The 23,062-nt window shown below is 40.9% G+C and overlaps 1 protein-coding gene across 2 annotated transcripts in view; it reads right to left on the bottom strand.

Moving 5' to 3' along the window:
* Positions 1-5,009: 5,009 nt before the first annotated feature.
* Positions 5,010-23,062, bottom strand: part of Adrb2 (adrenoceptor beta 2) — a 28,832-nt gene continuing 10,779 nt past the window's right edge. The window contains exon 2 of one of the 2 annotated variants that reach the window (XM_070036350.1): positions 5,010-5,025. The gene's annotated coding sequence lies outside the window, so the exon portion shown is untranslated. Of the gene's footprint in view, positions 5,026-15,519; positions 18,454-23,062 lie in introns of those variants that run through there. The other variant, XM_070036349.1, reaches the window with a different exon arrangement.

The raw sequence follows: 23,062 nt of genomic DNA, 5'->3' as shown, positions 1-23,062 counted from the left end.
ATTCAGAATGTCGAAGTATGGATGTAGGGGGCTGACTTTAGATTTAGCGGATCCCACTTACTTCTAATGCCAGTACCATACCATAACGATGGATCTATTCACCTAATTATTTAAAAGTATAGAAGCTTTTGATTCCTTTCTTCTCCCTATTTAGACACCCAAAATACCAACACACATTATAGGCCGCATCCCTTGAAAGTCTCATGCTCCTCCAATTCTATCCATCACTGTTTGCACCAACTTTTTCTCCTGCCCACTCTTTTCCTCTCCCCTTTGGTCTGGACTATTGAAGTAGACTCATTCTTTCTTTAACAATCCACACTCCTAACTGAACTCAGGGGGTATTTAAAGCATATAGACCAGAGCATGTAACTGACTTTTGTAAGAAACTTGAAAGAATTCTCCTATTTTAGAATAAACATCAACTTCTTTACTAAGGCAGCTGAGGCTTCCGTACTGCTTGACCTTTATTTCATTCTAGCCAGTCTGGCTGCCTTCTACTCTTGTTATACCAAATGCTTTTCTTCCTAATGACCGTCTTATATCCTATCCTCTCTGCCTACTGTTAATATTTTTCTTTTTAAACAAACATTTTATTGCATATATTAATATGTATGTAGTGTTTTAAAAATGTATTTTATTGTTGTAGGGCTGATATACAGAAGGGTTAGTTATGTGAGTCAAGTAATGAGTACATTTTTTTTAAGCCATGTCAACTCTTCCCTCACTCTCTCCCTGTTGTCTCTGCCCTCCCTTCCCTACTTTTAACCCTATTTTTAACATCTGGTTTCGTCTCAGTATTCATACTAACTTTCTTTCTTTCTTTCCCAGTACTGGGATAGCTAACTCGGGGCTTTGCATTTATGGCTTTTTTTGGAGCATGGTTGATACTTTACCACTTAGAGCATACCTCTACTTCTGCTTTTTTTCTGGTTAATTGAAGATAAGAGTCTGCTTTTTTCCTGGTTAATTGAAGATTAGAGTTTCTCAGATTTGTTTGCCTCAGTTGGCTTAGAACCATGGTTTTTATATCTCAGCTGTCCCAGTAGCTAGGTTTACAGGCCTGAGCCACAGGCACTGGGCTTAATTATTTAGATTTCATCAGCAGCACCACCTTACCTTTCCAGGCCCGAAGTCATTCAATATCCATGAAATAAAGTGAAAGAACCCATTACATTATGTATACCATTCAAGCAATCATTACAAATTACGATTTTCCCACATATTTATTAGTTTCTTTATTATCACAAGTTAAATTGAAGTTTCACCTGTGTTGTTCATTATAGTGTCTTGGGAGCCAGCACAGTGCTTGGCACAAGGCCAGAGGCCTGAAAGTCTTTATAGAAGGAATCTGCAAATGGACACCAATGAGCTTCCTGTCTCAGCCCTTGGATGTCCTTCACACTCTGATATTTTAGGATGTTCTACAGGTTCTGTAGCAGTAAAATGTCAACCCACAGTGGGACACTGAGAAAGCCATGAGTCCTTCAGGGGACTATGCCTATCTTCCTGCTGCCTCGGTGATTTTAACAGGCTTTCAGTGATGGAATGAAGGATTTCTTGAAGGGAGCTAGGGTGGTCAAAGCATAGCCGTTGAACAGGTATGGCATGTGCTACTTAACAGTTTAGTTCACCAACAAAACACCACAGAAACACATTAAAAGGTAAACACAACAGGGGCATGCCTGCTTAGAGAAGCAAACTGCCTTAAGCCTTGATAGGAAGGCCACCATTGCCCTAGATCAGGAAATAGATTAATCCAGAGATCAGGCTTGGCCGGAGCTTTGTGCTGGTGGAAAGGAAAAGATCAGACCTTGTGATTTTACCCATTAACTGAGGCTGGCAGGAAGGTTAGTCTCGAGAGAGTTTGTGATCTTTCTCACATCTGATATCAAAGGAAAATTGAGTTACTGAGGAAAGTTTTATACCCTCTCAACTTAAAATAGATATGGCTTAATGCTAAGATTTCATTTTCTGTCAGCATAAGCCAAAGGAAAAAAGCTCATGAAATTGAGTTGTCAAATATTATCCGGAAGAAGAGATAAAAGTCTAAAATGAGAAAATGAGGCAGAGAGCGAATAAGAACGACAAGTTGAAAGTACCAACTGTTATATAAGAACAATTTGAGACCCCACAGACCCAGGAGGAGAGGACTGGTCAATGAAGGAGTCTGAGGGTCTCCGGGAGATATGACATGATATTTTGCAAATCCTTCTTCACTTCTAGGTCTTTGATAAATGAAAAGGTTGGCATAAATGGACTGGAAGTAATTTCTAGAGTCTTGTTTGTTTGTTTGTTTATCTTTGTGCTGAAACTAGGGCTGGAATTCAGGGCCTAGGCACTGTCCCTTAGTTTTTTAGTTTTTTTTTTTTCTCTCTCTTTCAATGCTGGTACTCTCCCACAGCTCTACTTCCAGCATTTCAATGGTTAATGGAAGATAAGAGTCTCACAGAATTTCCTGCTGCTGTTGGCTTCAAACCTCAGTCCTTAAAATCGCAGTCTCCTGAGCAGCTAGGATTATGGGAGTGAGTCACTGGCTTATAGCATTTTTGTTATTTTTTAAATTTAAAAGCACAACCAGATTCCAAATCAAGTCAAAATCATACTCTATCATCCTTTTTATTGAATGCCAACTTACTCAAAATCAGAAGACATTCCATTTACTTAAGTAGTTAGCTGGCATTTTGAAGACAAGGTGATATCAAAGTACTACCTTATTTCTTTGCTCAGGGCCTAAAGTCCAAGCATATTTGATTGGAGCCAGGTATAAAATCCCTAAAATTTGTACACATGCTGTTAGATTATAAAATATTTTCTCATGCTTCTTTTCATGTGAGTCTTACAACAAACTCGGGAGGTGCTCTTCTTAAATTACCAACAAGGAAATGAAGACGATTTCTCCCCAGGTCACCTGTCATGCCAGCAGGCAGTCAGAAGGTTGTCTGTAGCCTCTGTCCTCAAACTTCCTATGTGCTGCTGGTTACCCCAGGGACCTGTGTTCTTCAAGGCAGGTTTGACTAACAGGAATTAGTAATAGGAGACTAAGGGAGGGGGAAGGGAGGAGGCTTCTCTCTGCCTCTGGTGGCATCTCCAGCAGAATTTTCTTGTTCTGGGCACTGCTAGTTCCTACTGAATGTCTTTGCTTCCTAGATTTGTTAACACCATCTTGCCCTGTGTCCTAGGAGCACTAGCTTCTTTTTGCTGTTAGTAATCCCTGTGGTACTTGGCTTACTTTTTCAATCATCTGTGCATCTAATTCTTTGTACAGTGAACTCTCCCTTATCCAATGAACCTCCGCTTTAAGAGCCTTAGTAGATGCCTGAAACCATGGGCAATCCTGAACCAAGATGGCTGCTAAGTGACTCAGAAAGAGCGTATGGTATACATCGTGAATACTCTGGACCAAAAGGTAATTCCCAGGGCTGGAGAGGGAAGGAGTAGGATTTTATATCATCATGCTATTTAATTTGAAGACAGCACAATTGAAACACACAGACTGTTGGTTTCTGAAAATTTCCTTTTAATATTTTTGGACATTTGATAATAGCGAACTAAAAAAAATGTGAAATTGTAGAAAAGGAGAATGCTTTATTCAGTTTATTATAATAAATGACCTTGAGTGTTTTCTATATTCCTGGTCAGACTAGATACCCCCTGGGTAGATCAATCACTACGATGAGGTGCCTTAAGTACAGCAGAAAAAGACCATGACCATATTATGATATGCATCTTGTATACTTGTACATACACGACTACTCAACAGGGTACAGTCTTCTTGTCTGAAACAGAGCTTATATAACTTTGCATCTTCAAGCTCTAGCACAGTATCTGGCACACCACTGGCATTGGTAAATATTTGCTGACTTAATATATTTGTTTGGCAAAACAAACCCAGCCAGAGTGGCTGTTTAGTTTATCTCTGTATCTCTAAGTATCTACTAAACATAAGAAATACAGGTCCTTCAAGTCCATAAAATGTACATGAATGGAGCCATTCTGCCTTATGCTATGGAACTGCACATGGAAATTATATCATTAGCAATTTCTATCAGATGATTTCAGCTTTGACCCTGGTTATGTTAGATAGGAAGATACTAATTGGTTGAAACTCAGCTAATTGTCTACAAGACATGGGAAAAATGAAAGTTTTGTATATTTATGCAGGAAAAGTTTACAGAGTTGCATAGTGGTCTGGGCTTGAGAGACACAGGCCCTGTCCTCTATGCTGCTACTGCCTTGGGTGGCCACTTCTCTTGGCCTTCCGTTTCCTTGTTGGTAAAATGAGGCAGTAAGATGAAATGATCCTTTGTTAAAAGATCCGGTAGTTCATCAGCATCTAGAAAAGCAAGTCTGATTTGATTCTCACATTGAGACCTAACCTACTCTGGCTCAGCACTCTACACCATCTGCTCAGCCAGCTGCGTACAAACTTTGATGCAATCACTTGTTTCTGGAATGCTCCCCAAACACTCACATGTAGAAGGCCTGGTCACCAGTGCATGAGTGTTTAGAGGTGACAGCCTTCTCCATACACTACCATTTTTGTGATGTTCTGCTTCTTCTCAGGCGCATGGGACCTGTGGAGCATGAGCTGAAACCTTCGAAGGTGTGAGCTAAATAAGTTTTGTGATATTTTGTCTCAGCAATGGAAGGTTAACATACTTGGCTTTTGCAATCCAATTTCCTCCATTTCTCTTTGCTTTCTTTACCCTGTTTGTAAAGATGTCAAATTTATAGTACTGCTTATTTTCTTTCCTTTCTGAGTTTTCTTAGAGTTCTCCTCCTTTTAGTATAGAACTAATAAGATTGATATTGAGAGGCAGTATGGCGTGCTGGTCAAGAAAGTAGATCAGAGCCAGAGCAATGGGTTAAAGATCTAGGCCTATGAGATACTTACTGATTATGTCTCAGTTTATCATCTTCAAGGTGTTGATAATAGTAGCACTTAGATTAAATTGTTGACATTCATAGAATTATTTCCTTTCCTCATTGGAGATAGATAGATTGATGGCCTTGGATGGGACCCTGATGGGAGTAATGAAATAACAGCAGTGAGTAGACTACATCTCACCCTGGGGTGTGAATGTGTGCGTGTGTGTGTGTGTGTGTGTGTGTGTGTGTGTGTGTGTGTGTGTGTGTGTATGTGTATTCTAATGCAGGTGTGCACACATTTTCCTACTAAGCAGTTGTAGTCTTTTGACTATAATCTCAACTTTTGAATTTTGTTCTCTAGTTTATAACATGGTAAGTGATGTGGCAGACACTGGTGAACTGACATTAATCCCAGCATTCTATACCTAGAACAGTACATGGCACATACAGATTCTTGATGGCATAGCTCTTATGATGATTATCCATTATCTGTATTTCGCAGGGTTTTGTGGTTTATTGTTAAAGCAGTTGGTACATTCTCTTATATTTTGTGTGTGTATCTTTTTGGTTAAGCTGTGGACTAATTAACGATGTGGCATTGTTATTAAATGAATTGTGTTCCTGTAAAATTCATATTCTGAAGTCCTAATATCACCATCTCAGAATGTGACTGTATTTAGGGACAAAGCCTTTAAAAATAAAATTAAGCTGTTAGAGTGGTTGTTAATTGGCAACTTTATAAGTAAAGGAGAACAGGACACTCAGGGAGATACTAGGGGTGAGGATGTGCAGAGAAAATTCTAGTGCGGGTCAAGGGAGCAGTTCAGAGGAAACCAACCCTGTAGAATCTTTGAGTTTGGACTTCCAGCCTTGAAAACAGTGAGAAAATATACATTTCCATTGTCTTAGCCTCCCAGTTTATGGCACTTGCTATGGTAACTTTGCAAACTAACGCAGAGACTGTGTTTTTGATATTTGTTTAGCAAATGCTTCTGGAGTACCCACTGTGTCCTGATTTGTGCAAACAACTGGAGGGATGAGAAATCAAAGAAAGAAAGGGGGCTTTTGTCGTCAGGAAGCTTAGAGTTTAGTAAGAGAGACTAGCAAGCAGAAGGCTGAAAAGGCCAAGGTGGTCTAAGCCAGGTAGGAGGGGTCTGTGTGCTCTGAAGGTGCTCACAGCAGGACAGAGGGTGGGGCTGTAAGCAAAGAATGTTCAGGTGTGGGTACCCTTCCTTCTCCAGCACCATCACAGTGCTGTTCTCACTCTGTCAATGCTGTCTGGCTTTTGTTGAAAGTGCATTAATCAGATGTTTTCATTGCTATGATAAATTACTTGACATAAACAACTTCAAGAGGTTTTAGTCTATAGTTGGCTGGCTCCATGGCCTTTAGGCTGCAGTAAGAAAGAAACAGCATGGAGGGGAGGGCATGGCAGAGAAGAACTATTCTCCTCATGGCTGCCAGAAAGCAGAGAGGAGTAACAGAAAAGAGTTCTCAAGGTCATAACATTTTCCAACCATGTGCTTTATTTGTATCCCAGGAGTTTCTTGATCCAATCAAGTTGTTACTCAAGATTAACCATTACAGAAGGCTACCTGCTCTCAAATCTTTCTGTGTGGAATAACTTGACTTCTTAGTACTCAAGGAAAGGACAAGCAGAGCAGACTCTGCTATGTGTTGACTATTTATAGAAGCTGAAGAAGCTCGAGCAGAAGAAAGGCTGATAGATGAAGAGGAAGAGGAAGTGGGTTTCCCTCAGCCCTGACACTAACTAGTGATGACCTCCATGTCACGCCCTTCCTGTCTGGACCTCCATTTCCTCATCTTCAAAAATAAAGAGGTTCGGGTAGTTTATCTCATAGGTTCCTTCTGGCCTTGTGAATCTGTTTCTGACATCTAGCTCCTGAATACTGAAAGGAGGAAAGAAGCGATAAAGGGGAAGCCAAAAGAGATGACAGCAGATAGTTTGGCAAACAAGAGCAAAACAAAATAAGGATGGAAGAGTGAGCTAGAGATAGGGTCTCTCCTGCCATTTTTAAAGCTTTCTTAGTGCTCTTTTTGCAGTTGCTTAAGCCCAGGCCCCGTGCTGGTTTAGTTGCTGCAAATGGATTCCAGGTCTAAATCCTGGCTGCAGCAGGCCAAATAAACTTGAGCAAGTTCTTCAACCTCTCAATACCCCAGTTTGATCATTTGCACAAGGGAGGTAATAATATCTCTTATCACAAGGATGCTGTATGGATTAAATGAGATAATGGTTGTAGCACTGTTATCACAATGTTTTGTGCATATGCTTTTGCTAGTGTTGTGTTATTGTCAGAATCAGTAAAGTAGAGCAGTTGGATAAACCGACCTCCAAGACTTCTTCCAGGTGTTCTCTATGACTCTTTATAACAGTCCATTTGCATCATAGCCCAGACTTAGCTCTGCAATGGCAGTGTCAACATGGGGTTTTTGTTTTTGTCATTTGCATAGGGGAGGCTAGGGGAAAATTTTGGGAGCCAATAGATGTAACTAAATCCAGATCTCTGGGTTATTTTTTCTCAGATAATTTTTATAGCTAACCTTTTCAGCTATAGTTTACAAGAACCTCCAAATGATATTCTTTACCTCATGGGGTAAATTCAGAGGAAGGAAAAATTTGGGATAGCTCACAGAGCAGGGACCACTGCAGAGGGAAGAAGGAAACTAAAAGGAGGGCTACATGTGAAATTTACATGGGGATGAAGAAGATTAGGGTTAAATGATAGAAATAGCAGTAGGAAATGGGAGATGTTTGGATAAGGAGGTAGGTAAAAACCCTGCTTGGAGAGTTTGAGACTCCAGGCTGATGAGGCCAAATTCCATTCTGCAAACTGTAGAAAGCCACTGAGAGTTGTGAACAAAAGAGTGGCCAGATTATTGCTTATCTTTAGAGCAACAGAATAAGGTTATGTCTAGGCAGATCAATTAACTTAAAGATGGATGATAAGGTTAGAAATAATGGAAGTAATATGAGAATAAGGCTTCTAATCATCAAACTGCTAGCTTGGATGGATTCACACACAGTACACATCCATGCATATTCTCACTCACATGTAGCTGAAAAAAGTCTCACTCAAGAATAGCCACCTTTACTACCAACTGTTATATTATAGTTCACTTAAAATATGGCAGCTACAACTTGCTGAGTAGACTTCATGGATCACAGATGAATCAGACCTCTCCTTCATATGGAAAATACTAATCCTGGGAGTGTTTTCTGGAGTCTGTTGCAGCATTCTGGGCTTTTGTTTTTTGTAGTACAGGGATTTGAACTCAGGGCCTCATATTGACTTAACTTGCTTGCTTTTCTGGCTCTCTTCCAATTGAGTCACACTTCTAGCCTGGCTTTTGGAGAGTCTCAAGGACTTTTCTGCCTGGTCTGGCTTTAAACCTTCCTAAGTAGCTAAGATTACAGGCATGAGCTACTGGTACCAAACCGAAATGTTTACTCTTACGTATGCTTTGAAGTCTACATAGTATATAATTATAGTGGTTGTGTGTAGATTCTGGGTACAACAAATATACACATAGTAGAAGTTTGCCTAACAGTCTTTAATAATTAGGGAACATCTTACAGAAAAGTTTGAAATCTACTATCTAGGATATCCAAACCGAATAAACTTCATAGTTGGACAATCATAATGTCTAACAACGTTTCTTAATGGATTTTTTTCTAAAATATTATAATTCAGATCTCAGTCAGTTAATTTATTCAGTGTGATGTTTAATCTTGGTTGCTAACTTGATTAGATTGAGGGTTGCCCAAGAGCAGTTAGCAGCTAGTAAAACAAATCTCTGGGTGTGTGCATGTGAGTGAGATTCCAGAAAGAACTGACATGTGGACCACGACTAAAGGTGAAGAGATTCCCTGACTGTGACCAGTGGCATCCAATACCTTGGGGGCCTGGGTGGAATAAAAATGGGAAAAGAAGGAAATTAGCTAGTACGTATAAGCTTTATTCTTCCTGAGTAAGTGTATCTATTGCTACTTCCATTTTCCTTGGGCATCAGACTCTAGCTTCTCCAGCCTTTCAACACAGCTTTGTATCAGTGACTTCCAGAAAAGTTTCAGACCTTCAGAATGGGACTGAGGGCTGCCCAATTGTTCTGAGACTCCCAGCTTCTTAGATTGAATAGCTACTGAGTTCTTTGGCTGTCTGATGTACAGATGCCATTGTGGGACTATCTAGTCCCTAGTTGTAATAAATTCCCATATATAGAATATGTATACACATATATACAGACATATACACATATACATACCAGTATACAGCTATATACATGCATACACAAATATACATGCATAGATATAAACACATACACATGTGTACACACACACACACACACCTTTCTCTATTGGTTCTGTTTCTCCAGAGAACCTTGATTAATACATTTACTTTTAGCTTGAATCATATTATATGGCAAGCTCTCTGTTCATCTGTGTGGGAATGACTCTGCCTTGTCTGCTGAAGAACAATGCTGACTTTGTCCCTGTGTGCTCTGCTATGAGTCTCAGATTCTTCTTTAAGGTGAAAAAGTTTGTTAGTTGTCTTTGTATTTCCTCCAGTTCATTGAGATTGTAGCAATGTATAAATCTGAAAACACTTTAACCTGTTCCTGAATGTCAATTTCAACATGAAAATACTCGGGGTAAAAGTGATCTGGACATGCCTCTGCTTCTCTATGATTATTAATTCCACTCACTGATGAACACTTTTATTGGTTTAATCTTTCAATCAGGAAGTCTTAGAAACACAACCACTAACTAACCACAAATGTTTGACTTAATCACTAGGCCATCTACTAAATCAGTTAGTGCCACTGAAAGAGGCCTCAGAAGCACATAAAATTAAAAATGGCCCTGTTAATATTTCTTAGAAAGTAACATCTTTCATCTAATAAAGTGTCTTAAAAGTGAATTTCAGAGTCATTTGGAGTGAAGAGGGATCAATTATGAAAAAAAATTATGCTGGGCACCTATGACCCGTGCCTATAATCCTAGCTACTCAGAAGGCTGAGATCTGAGGATCACAGTTCAAAGCTAGCCTGGGCAAGGAAGTCCATGAGACTCTTACCTCCAATAAACCACCAGAAAACTGGAAATGGTGCTGTGGCTCAGGTGGTAGAGCACTAGCTTTGAGCTGAAGAGATGAGGGACAGCACCAGGGCCCAGAGTTCAGGCCCATGACTGATAAAAAAAAAGGAGGGGCTGGGAAGGTGGCTCAGTGGTAGAGTGCTTGCCCTGCATGCATGAGACCCTGGGTTCGATTCCTCAGCACCACATAAGCAAAAAGGAAAAAGCCGCAAGTGGCGCTGTGGCTCAAGTGGTAGAGCACTAGCCTTGAGCTGAAGAGCTGAGGGACAGCGCCCAGGCCCAGAGTTCAGGCCCCATGACCGGGCCTCCCCCCCAAAAAAACAAAAAACAAGAAAAAAGAAAAAAATTAAATCAATTTAAGTGTTTCTTTCATACAAATTTAGTGTAATGATAAGTAGAAAAAAGTGTCATACAAATAACAATTTAGCATCATCTCAATTTTATTAAGTATATTTTGTGTATCATATAAATAATTATATAGCAGGAAAAAAAGGAAATAACCAAAAATGTGAACAGAAATATTACTAAGGAGGAAGTATGAGTGATCTTTGTTTCTTTATATGGTCCTACATTTGCGGATTTTTTTCTCAGTGTATGTATTTTGCTCAGTCCTTCAGCAAACATTCCTACATATCCAGTATGAGCCAATTGTGCTCTAGGTACTTGAGGTAAAGGTGAATCCTAACCTTCTTGCAGCTTATCCTCTCCTGAGTGAGCACAGGCAAGAAAAAAGTGCAACAAATTAAAAGAACCATGATCAGATAGTGCTACAAGGTGGAAAACATCCATTTAGGACCTGAAGAGAGGGACCAAGCTGTGCTTCCACCTCAGGTAGGTGGTGACCTTATGGATGAGAGTGAATGACAAAATAGCCTGAAGACCAGGGAGAAGATGTTACCTGAAAGAGGGAATAGACAGGCTTGAAGACTTCGTGTGCTCAGGATTCAGAGAGAAGGCCAGAATAGCTGAGCCAGGGTTCAGTGTGTAAGCCCTGGGGGCTCCAGGACTGCAGGGACCTGACTGCACCAATTATCTAAGACCTGGACAGCAGCTGGGCTTCTATCGATGTGCCATGGTGGGCATGGACAGGATTTATAGAGCGAACCACAAGCTTGTATGCCTCTCCCAAAGATGGCTCTGCTGTGGGGTGAGAATGGATCCTGGTGGTGAAGACTAGAAGCGTAGAGACCTATCAGAGAAAACATGTTTTTCTTTCTCATTTGCTAGGTATCTGACCTCAGTTTCTCTGTCTCTAAAATGGGTTATTGGGCAAGATCACTGATGTAAAGGCACCTCTGGTACCTAAAAATTAAAAAAAAACATTATTTTGGTGTACTTGTTTACTTTTCTAAAAACATGCCAGATTCTCAAACATAGGAGCGAAATCTTATTCCCCTTTGAACAGCAAGCACACAGTAATGTCCATGAGCATCGCAAGTCTAAGCAGGTCTGGACACCACATGCTAGTGGTTGTGTTATTAGTGCTCAGTGGGAGGTTCTCCTGGACTTCCTCGTGAACTTGCCTGCTGAGGGCTTTACCCTGAAGGCACTAGGAAGCCAACGAGGGCTCTTTCAGCAAGAGGTAGCTTCCATATTTTGGAAAGTTCACTTACAGTGAGGTAAGGGGTCTGCAGGAAGGAGAAAAAGGAGTAGGGAGACAGAATCCCAAAACTCATTAGAGAATCCAGCTGGGCTATGGCCTAGGGGAACTTGCCTGGGAGAGCAGAGATGGACTGGTGCAGAGGAGCCTCAGAAATGCAAAGACTCGCCGCCACCACAGCAATCAAATGCCAGGAGATGACAAAGTGAGAGTCTGCCTATTTATAATTGGGGGAAGTGAGGCACAAAGACAAAGTGACTCATGTGCCAAGGATTTCTGACTTCAGGGCCTCCTCTCAGCTAATGGGAAAAGCAGACTTCACTTGGGGAGTCATGTAGGAGAGAAGTGCTTGCCAAAGTGGAAAGGAGACCCAAAGGGTGCGGCAGGCTAGGGAAGATGGGGGGGGGAATCAACTCCTGCTTTAGAAACCATAACAAATGCTCCCATACCTTAATTTTGACACTCCCATAATCTAAACAGGGCTAAAAATCATCTGCAGAGCTTGAGTTATGAAATCAGAGCAGATCAAACAAAAGAAATAAAGCAACACTTGAGTCAACCAGATGGGATCTGTGTGCAGAGTGTGCAAATCCAAGCAAAAATAGATCAGTGACACTTTCCCAAGAGACAGAGCGCTGGGAGATCTTGGAACTAGGCCTCTCACGTGAAAGATGGAGAGGGCTAAGATTGCCGGTGGGGGTAGCTAGTGTCACACTCTACAGATAGTAAACAAGCCAGAGTCCAAGATGAGGACTGGAACCAGCTCTTCCACATGACTCAGTGGTCATCTCAATCGTTCACAGCCAGTCTTGACTCTAAATATTTGCCTTACAGAGGGTAACAAAATCAGGGGCCATTAAAGTACCTCAGAGCATCTTGTACACACACACACACACACACACACACACACACACACACACGCATACACACACACACACACACAGAGCTTTGGGTCTGTAAGGTCTTATCTTCACCATGTACAAATAATAGTATTACTGAACTTCCTATCTTTAGTGCTTCAACTCAAAGGCATAGCTCATGGAATCCACAATCAACCGTAGCCTAGTCCAACCTCTTTTTTTTTAATTTAATTTAATTTTATTTGTGAACATACTGTGCAGAGGGGTTACAATTACATGGGCAGGATAATGCGTACATTTCTTAACAAGCATTGAAGCCTCCTCCTTTGTTTACCCTTCACATCCCTTCCCAGCCTCCCCCCTCCCCCCCAATCCCAATCCTTCTCCTTCCCCCCCCCCCCGCACCGACGTTGTAAAGCTCGTTTTGGACATGACAATTTGTACTTCTCATTGTTGCAACAGGTCCACCTGTATCCTTAAATAACTGGTTTTTCCCCATCTCCTCCACAAGTTATACTGACATCAAATATAGTGAAAGCAGGGGTTATACTGTGGGGGAGGGACATACAAAGCAACAAAGAGATAATCTTATAAATGCATTAGAAACACATGCATGAAAGAAAAAAACATTAAAATACATATCTAAGGGTTCATTTTCCTGACATCACATTATCTGACCTTTTCTGCTTGACTCATACATATACTAGATATTGCAAATAAGGGAAACCATGGGACCTATGTTTCTTTGGGCCTGGCTTACTTCACTTAATATAATTTTTTCCAAGTTTTTCCATTTCCTAACAAATGGGGCAATGTCATTCTTTCTGATGGAGGCATAGAATTCCATTGTGTATATATACCACATTTTCTTGGTCCATTCATCTGCTGAGGGGCATCTGGGTTGGTTCCATATCTTAGCTATGGTAAATAATGCTGCAATAAACATAGTGTGCTGGTAGCTTTAGTGTGGTCTTGTTTGTAAACATTTGGGTAAATGCCCAAAAGTGGGATTGCTGGGTCATAGGAGAGATCTATGTGAAGTCTTTTGAGGAACCTCCATACTGCTTTCCAAAGTGGTCGAACAAGTTTACATTCCCACCAACAATGAAGTAAGGTTCCTTTCTGTTCACATCCCCTCCAGCATCTGTTGTTGTTAGAGTTCTTGATTTTTGCCGTTCTAACTGGGGTGAGGTGATATCTCAATGTTGTTTTGATTTGCATTTCTTTTATGGCTATGGATGTTGAACATTTCTTCATGTGTCTATTGGCCATCCTTCTTTCTTACTTGGAACTCAAAAAATTAAACCCCCCAACAACAAATCCTCAAAGAAACAACTGCCCAATAAATAAGTGGGTGAAAGACTTAAAGAGAAACTTCTCTGAAGTCCAACCTCTTTATGTCATAGCTGAGGACTGGAATCCTTAGAGGAGCTGCTGACTTACCCAACTCAAGTGCATAGGCAACCTGTCCCCAATCCATGGGTACTTCCCACACCAAGAAGGAAAGCTCCACTTTTTAATACCCTTGTGCTAGTTTCGGTCCTTGGGCATACATTCTCACAGGGAAGGTATAAGAGCTCTAGACAATTCTCAGTTTACTACTCTGGCTGGGGCCTGAAATCTTGGCATACTGAACAGCAAGTTTCTAAAGAAGTGTTTTGACTTCTCTGGAAATCTTCTACTATGATGATGATGACAAACCTAATTACTTATTTAAACACTGACCAAGTGTGGGGAGCTTTATAGGGTCCTGCATGCACTGTCACCCTCTCTTTGATTTCTAATTGTATGAGTGAGCAGCATCAATCCCACCATCATACATAGATCTAAAGCCCAGTGATCCCAAGAAACATTCTCGAGGACATAGACCCCAGAAGGTCAAGAGTTAGGATTTAACTGTCCTTTGAATTCTATTATGCAATGCATCTCAGCAGTTGGGTGATCTGAGTTCTCCCAGGAACATTGTGAGGAATCTCATGATACAGATTGCTTTGGATCCTTCCATCTTCTGGGTCTTCAAGTGGAGCTATAAGCTCTAGGATACACTTGAAGGTGAGGTATGAAAGCCCCTCCTGGAAGGTTAGCATGGTTGGCTCAGAGTAGCTAGGCTTGCCTATAAAAAGACCAGACCAGAGCCAAGGTCATCCCGTTAGAGCACAGATGTCCTTGAAGGCAAAAGGTTGGCTCATCGATGCAAAGGGAACTTATTAGAGGGTGGATGTAGGAGGGATGAATGTAACCTTCAGAGAGGATACAGAAAGAACCTGGGGTGTTGTTTTAAGGACAGATTTCTGGTGGAGGCCTTTCCACATCTGTGAGAACGTGCATGTGTTCACAGACTCATAAGCACTTCCTACACAGAGCAAGATTTCCTCCACAGTCCCTGGCAGCATTCGTTTTCTGCTTTTATGTCCCCAGGAACAGAGGACTCATTGCCTTTTGGATTATTCTAATTGTTAGAAAAGTCTAGACTTCACATGGAGCCCAAAAATGTGCATCCTGGGTGTGTCCACGCCTTAGGTGCAGATCTGCCCTTTGGTTTATGAAGACTGCGTCTGCTTCCTCCCTTACCCAGAAGTCTGCTGGATATTTGAATATCATTTTTTATCCTAGTGTTCTTCAAAGTGTGCTGAACAGAGTAATAAGTTTACACGATGTTATGAGGTGTCCTTATAAAACAAACATACCAAAACAAACAGACAGAACCCCATAAATAGCATTCTGTGAGTAAGCCAAGTTTAAGCAGGTCAATCAGGTATGTTTCCTGCAAGAGTTCTTAGAACTTTTATGATGTTCTTGCAGATCATGAGTTCCAAAAGAGAAATAGAGGATGAACACTTACCAGAATTTTTTTAAACCTCAAACCGTGTGTGTGTGTGTGTGTGTGTGTGTGTGTGTGTGTGTGTGTGTGTGTGTTTTAACTTGATGTACCTTTTAAAATGTCAATATATCCTATTCAAAACAGTGTTTGGAAAAATGCAAGTCGAGGCTCTTTTTATTTATTTTTTATTATTAAGTAGTTGTACAAAGGGTTTTAAAAAAATTTTTATTGTGAAAATACTGTACAGAGGGGTTACAATTACATGAGCAAGGTAATGAGTACATTTCTTATCGAGCATTGTTGCTTCCTCCTTTGTTTCCACAAAGGGGTTTTAATTCAGCATAATAGCTTATAAGTATAGAGCACCTTGATCAATGTAGACTCTTTTTTTTCCTTTTTTTTTGTCAGTCCTGGGGCTTAAACTCAGGGTCTGGGCACTGTCCCTGAGCTTCTTTTTTACTCAAGGCTAGCACTCTACCACTTGAGCCACAGTGCCACTTCCAGCTTTTTTTGTTAATGTGGTACTGAGGAATTGAACCCAGGGCTTCAAGCATGCTAGGCAAGCACTCTACCACTAAGCTACATTGCCAACCCCCAGTGGACTCTTAACTGTTACATTTCTAAACTGAAAGGCAAAGCTCCTACCAGTTCTTGTGAAATATAATATTGTAAAATGTGCTGTTAAATTTGAATTATCACAAATAAAATATTTTGGTGTAATTATGTTGCATTAATACATGGGACTTATTTATGTGAAAAAAATTATTTGTTTCTCACCTGAAATTCAAGTTTAACTTGGGCTTCTGTTTCAGTTTGCTAAGTCTGGCAATCCTATATACACCCACGGTCACTCTCCACAGTGATTCTTTGCCTTGAAAATCATGACCATCGGAATTAGACACCATATTATAGACTAAGACATTGAGAACTTCAGGACCATCTTTAAGTGCTGGTCCCTGAGACATTTTTAAAGGGAAAGTAATCAAATATTTATGGATGATTAGAAGCCAATTTGAAGTTGACAGATACCAGATTGTTTTCGAGTCTTCTGGCAAAATCTAGAAGCCAATTTTCTATCTTACACAGTTGTTCATCAATATATTTAAGTTTTCCTGAATGCTAGTATTATAGATCTTGACCCAAACAGGATTATTCATTTCCCCTTTAAAGTTTTCACATACATATACTTTTGTTATTGTTCATAATGATTAAAGAGGAGGAGAACAAATAGTAACTGAAAATATAGGGTAACTTCAGAGAACAAATAGTAACTGAATATATAGGGTTTACAGTTTAGTGAGTGCAAAACCTAGTAAGGTGGAAAAAGATTTATCACTTGCAGCAGGTAGGAAGAGGGTGAGGAGTTACTTCCAAAGCAATGTCTTCCCCAAACAAAGGAAATGGTATTTTATCTGGTGAACCTATACATATTCATATAGGGAAGTGCTGTATAAGCATTCTCAGTATAAAGCCATAACTCAAGAAGGAAAGATAGCAAACACATTTTGGGGCATGTTTACCTCAAGGTCATGGTATACAAGTTTGAAAGGATTAAATGGCTTGGGTGTGCTCATCTTGAGACAAAGTTTTAACGGAAAAATTTAAAAAGACCCTGTTGGTTTATTAATATTAGAGTTTTCCCTAAAGATCCCTGACCTGCTGATAGTGGCTAACAAATTTTACTGCACATTCCTAAGAGATTTGAGGATGAAAGTCATTCTTCTGAAACTCCTTAACTGCTGGAAGAGGGCTATATCTTCCTAATTAGAAAAGCAAAACTCTGGGCTGGGAAGGTGACTTAGTGGTAGAGCGCTTGCCTCACATACCTGAGGCCCTGGGTTTGATTCCTCAGCACCACATAAACAGAAAAAAACCAGAAGTGGCACTGTGGCTTAAGTGGTAGAGCTCTAGCCTTGAGCTGAAGAGCTAAAGGACAGTGCCCAAACCCAGAGTTCAAGCCCCATGACCAACAAAAAAAAAAAAAAGAGAGAGAGAGAAAGAATGAAAAGAAAAGAAAAACTCATGTTGCCCAAGCCCCATAAATCTTAGGATCACTGGGCAGGCAAACACAAACACATAGCTTGCGTTCTTTAGGAAATTTTTTATTAATGCATATGTAATTATGACATAAACAATGAAAAAAACCTAGTAACATTGACATTCTCCTTTGAAGTAGCTCAGAAAATACTGACAATGTCTGGGAATCTTGGCAAATGTATAGTTAAGCAAACAGGAGACTTATAAGAATGTGACTAAAGGGATATTTATTGTAGTATCTTATAATACAATAGCATTGAACATGACTTCAAGCTTAAGGTTAAGATACAAAGAAACATGGACATTCAGCAGATTAAAGCCCTATAAACAAATATACCTTTAAAAGTGTAGGGTAAAGAAAGAGGAATAGAAGGGCATGAATCTGATCAAAGTCTATTACCTGCATGTGTAGAAATATCACAATGGAACTCCTTTATGCAATTATTATATGCCAAAGAAAATAAAAAAGATGAATGGACCAAATAGGAGAGTAGGATTGCTTGGCTCTATTTATTATTAGACTTTCTCTAGCCTGCACATGCATTGGATCCCAGGCCACAAGAGTACGTACATATTTGTAGAGTCGCTTGAGTCCTTTGGTTCTTTCTTTGCTCTCTTTATTCTGGTATGGTATCCAGGGAGACATACCTTGAGGTCAACTTGAAGGAGAAAAATACTTCCTAACCTCCCAAATTTGAAATTGCTGGCAACTAGGATACAGATTTCGTCCATCTCTCAGACCTCCTTTGAAGCTTTTTATGACCAGGCATTCCTGACTAGCTTCTACTTTAAACTGAGACTCATCTTAATATCCTGAGCCTCTGGCATTAGCTTGGATGAGGGTAATCTTGGAACCTCAGATCTTAGGGCTCAGTTAGAGTCTCAGACCTGTAGTTGATCCTTGCATGCTTCTCTAATTCACTTAGTACTTTTCTACTCTGTTATCAAGACTGTGAGCTGACTCAAGGATCTGGCACCAGCCATCAAGGCAGAAAAATTTCTGAACAAAAGGTTTGGAGAAGTACCAAGAAACATAACAGCCAGAGCAAGGCTGCCGGGTCAAGCTGGAGAATATGTTGCCTTCAGAGGCTCAGCATCCACTTCAAGCAGCACTGTGGTTAGCCTGGGTCAAGCTTCATTGCCACTCCTGTTGAGAATCAGATCATCAAAACCCAAGAGTGGCAAGGAAAGTCCCAATTGGGTCACTGTTAGTGAAATGAGCTCCTTTCCCATAGCGTAGCACATTTCTTCCTAGCTCCACAGCTTAGCATGCTCCCTTCTAGGCAACACTAGGCCCATGTAGTAAAGGCAGTAAATCATCAGCCTCCAATCCCCTTTCCCTTGGGATGGCACTTCTCTGGGGCAGCTACCACCATATAAGGCAACAGGAGCCCCTGTCTGGGCAGTTGCAGGACCCTTATCTACTATTTGGACAGTAGCCATAAATCCTAGTCCACCATGATGAAGCCCCTGGCCTACACATATCCACACCAGGGTCTCCACCTTCTAGGCCCTTCTAGCCCCTCCTAAACCTCCTAGGTTATATAGGTCACCTCAGACAATAGTTGGCATTTCTTCTCATTTCTCCCTTGTAAGAAGGGGTCTTACTGGCCCCTTTCCTGGCAATAAACCTTTCTTTGTTCTCTGTACCTGGATGTCTGTGTGGTTTTCTGCCAAAGTCCAAATAATCTAACAGCCATCAATTTGTAACCAAATGCAATGGGTTCACATCTTGGCAAGAGCAAAGCTAAACAAGGTTGGCTGAGAAATCAGAGTCGAAAGATCTACTACCTGCTGCAGGAGAGGAGAGCACAAGAATTACTTGTTATTTCCAAAACAGTGCCCACCTGTAATCCTTTCCATTGTTTTCTTCATAGACTGACACAAACATAAAGTCAGGGTCCAAACATGTCTGTGTTAGTTGTGGCCATATTCCTAGTAGTGAGCACAATTTCTGGAATTTAAAGTGTTTAAAGTATCTGGGTGCTGATGGCCCACACCTGTAATCCTAGCTACTCAAGAGGCTGAGATTTAAGGATGGTAGTTCAAAGCCAGGCTGGATGAGAAAGTCTGAGGCTCTTATCTCCAATTAACCACCACAATAGGGTGGTAAGGGTATGGCTCAAATGATAGAGGGCTAGCCTTAAGCAAAGAAGCCCAGTGAGAGCTGAGGAGTTCAAGCCTTAATAAAAGCCCAAGAAAATAGCGTTCAAAGAAGTTTTAGTGAATGAGTGAATTACACACAACATTGCTTGGAAAGCAAAACAAACCTTGTAAGTTGACATTCAGAGAAGAGGAGATTGCCAACCCCTTTCCTCTAGATCAGGATTTGTCATTTGCTTCCAACTTTCCCCAACCTATTATTATACATGCCACTCACCTGTGCTGAAGGCAAATCCATTGGAATATGTTGTACAAAACAAGAACATCTAATTGCTATGACTAAAATAAAACATTCCAACCCAACACAAGCTGTTTTTAAGAAGTTGAATTACTTCCCGGAGTCTGCAATTTTTACTGAGGTGTAGAACTTGGCCCTTAAAATAAGCTGGATCATCTCCAGTGGGTGTGGGGTTGGGGAAAATCACACCAGATTTTCCCACAAGTAACATCCTGGTCTAAAATGAATTAGGTAAAGTGAACAGGGTGGCCTTGGAAGAATTTGGAGCCACCAGCAGGGCAGGTATGGGACACAGGATGCAGGATCTCATAGCTTGGGCTTGGAGCATAAATCTAGGTATGTGACAGGCTTTTAGCTTTTACACTAAGCCACGCTCGATCGAGTTCACCAGTGCTTATCCCCAGCATGAACTCACTCCAGCTTGTGGCTTGTCAACATTGACAGTGTCCTAGGGACTGGTCCCTGGAGCAGGCGATTGCTTTTATCTGTAGCTTGGCACCTGTGGCTTCAGTGCTGTGCCTTCCTAAGATAAAATGAAGCATGAGAACTACAGGGAGAAGGGTCCTGAGTCTCAGGAGGGTCACCCAGTGGCGTGTGTTTTCTGAGTATAAGCATGAAGACTCAAATTCAAGATACAAGTCTGCTGTTTGTTAGTGTCACAAGTCTTCAGCCTCAATCTTTGTACAGTGAAATGGGAGCAACCATTCTGACTTTCGGGTTCATGTGAGGCTTAGACATGATGGCAGAAATAATGCCCTCTGTAAAGTGCTGGACGTGGGCTGGACCCAAGGGATGCTGAGACACAGTGCCTGATTGAGCACTCTGGCCTGCAGCAGCTTGATGGATGTGTGAACATGCTGCCAAGACTGCATAAAAGAGCACCCAATGGAGGAGAAAAAAACATTTGCAAACATTGTGGCATTCCTCTTAACTATGAAAGGAAACATTTTCCAAGTTCCCATGGGAAGCATAAAATAGAAGTGAGTAGAAGTCTTTAGGATATCTTCTTCCTCCTGCCTCACCCCCACCCCCCAAAAAAAATCCTTTTGGAACTTCTTTATGGCCTGAGGATATAAGGCTGTAGGTAAACCTTTAATTCTGCTTGAATGTTTCTACTGGTTTCCTTGGAGCTTGTCACTGGCTCTGGCTAGGATCCTGATGGCTTTGCTGGTAAACAGGAGCCAAACTGTCCACAATTATGGTTCTATTTCATTGAAGGAAAAGTAGTGCAGGATGCTATGGCAGATGAATTGCCTGTTACTTCCTCTGCTGTGAGATGCTGCACCCACTGTTGGAGAAGGGGAATTCACTAATGTGTAAATCTGTGTGTAACATGCATCTACTGTAGTAGGTAGCAGAGACATGGTGCCAGGAATAGGCTTTCCTCCCAGCTTTATCTCTCTCTCCCTCCACTGTCACATTTCAGGGTGCCATTGCTCAAAAGGTATCCTACTTTTCTTCCTCCTGCCATCCCCACAGGGTCCCAGAGCCTCCTTTTCTCCCATTGTTTCTTGTGTTTACTTCTCAGGATTGCCGACTCTGTGTAAAGTACTCCAACTTGGAACTGCCAGAGGCTCTGCTTACAACTCTAGGAGGGCACAAGGCAATCTTTATGCAACCTGACCTGCCCATCCTCCCCTCCTCACCAGGCCAAGAATAGTCAATGATCATGTTCTGGAAGGAACCCCACCTTGTCACTGTGTGCTTGCTCTGCGCCAAGAGGAGGAGGAGGAGGAGGAGGAGTGCTTGAGGCACATGCACGAGGCCAAGCAGCCAAACTCAGAAGAAGATCCAAAGGCGGAGAGATCCTTTCCAAGCCACCACTTCCATGGGTCTTGTCCCAAGGACGGGCTTAGACCTGATGGTATCCAGAGAGAGCCTGCTCCCAATATGCCTCACACACACACACACACACACACACACACACACACACACACACACACACACACACACACACACACACACACACACACACACTCTGCACATAGAAATACATGGGCGGGTATGTTGAGGGGCAGAGTTTTGCCAGTGGATATTTATGTGTAAGTGTATATTTTAAAGAAAGTACACACCAGTCCATATGAAGTCATATGCATGCCTTATCTATATGTGAATGAAAATACTTCTTATGAGTAAATGCATACTCAGAGAGATTCTTTCAAAATATAAAACTGATCGTTATACAACTGATCGTTGCAGTAACTGATCGTTACTGCAAATCCAGCAAGTGATTTATAAATGCTCTTGAGATAAAAGTCCAGGCCTTCAGGCAGGGTGCAGATGTGGTTCCATCTACCTGCTGCAGATCATGGTGTATCTCATCATATGTGCTTGCCTCTCTGCAGCTATATTCACGTTTATATTCAGTTATATTCAGTGCTTCCTATGTAGAAAGTATAGTTTCACTACAGGACATTTGCACATGGCGTTTTTTTTTTCCTCTCTTCCCTTTTACTAGGAGTTATCTAATCTTTCTTCAGCTCTCTGTTGAAATTTCACTTCCTCTAGGAAAACTTTTATTGACCGTTCTGTTTATTCAGGCTCACTCAAAGCATCCCATCTTTTCTTTACCACAGCTACTGTAATTTCAATAAAAATTAAAATGAAAAACATGTTTTCTAAAAAATTAAAAATTGTGTTTTCAATTAAAAATTATGTTTTCAATTAAAATTAATTTTAAAATTATGTTTTAAAATTAATTAAAAATTAAAATTAATCAAATTAAAAATATGGTTTCTATTATATATATAAAACAAAAACCATTTGCCATATTTGGCAAAAATAACTTGTGTTCTTCATTGATCTTTACCATCTAACAATACCTGGCATAGAATATGAACTCTGTAAATGTATACTGAAAGGGAATGGGTATTCTCACATAGGCAAGGGTCAGTATAGAACCTGTGCACTCAGGTGAAATTGTGACTGTGGTTACATGTCATAGCATGTTTTCCCACTTGGAGAATATGAAATTGTGCTTAGGAATTCATATATGTATTTAGGGGAGATTACTTAAGTCTAGTGTGTCTGTGTCCTACATATGGGAGCCTATTTATGTAGGAGTATTCACAAAAGAATCTGCATGTGCATTTGTGTTCATATGCATAGAAGTATCTGTCTTAGTTCTAAGCTTTAATAGAATAGCTGAGACTAAGAGAAAAACGTTTGTTTTGGGCTCATGGTACTCGAGGCTGAGAAGTCCAAGATTGGTTAGCCACATCTATTTTCAACTCATGGTGAAAGGCAGGAGGGCAGTTAGGTGCATGTAGAAGAGACAAAACACAAGGGCAGACTTGCTTTATAGCAACATGCTCTGGGAACAAATCCACTCCTGGAGAAAGTGATTAGGCCCCTT

Source organism: Dipodomys merriami, unplaced genomic scaffold (assembly GCF_024711535.1).
Source record: "Dipodomys merriami isolate MVZ:Mamm:240054 unplaced genomic scaffold, mDipMer1.0.p SCAF_27, whole genome shotgun sequence".
NCBI classification, from domain to species: domain Eukaryota; kingdom Metazoa; phylum Chordata; class Mammalia; order Rodentia; family Heteromyidae; genus Dipodomys; species Dipodomys merriami.
Note: the sequence above shows the minus strand (reverse complement) of the source record. Positions and strands in the feature narration are given on the sequence as shown.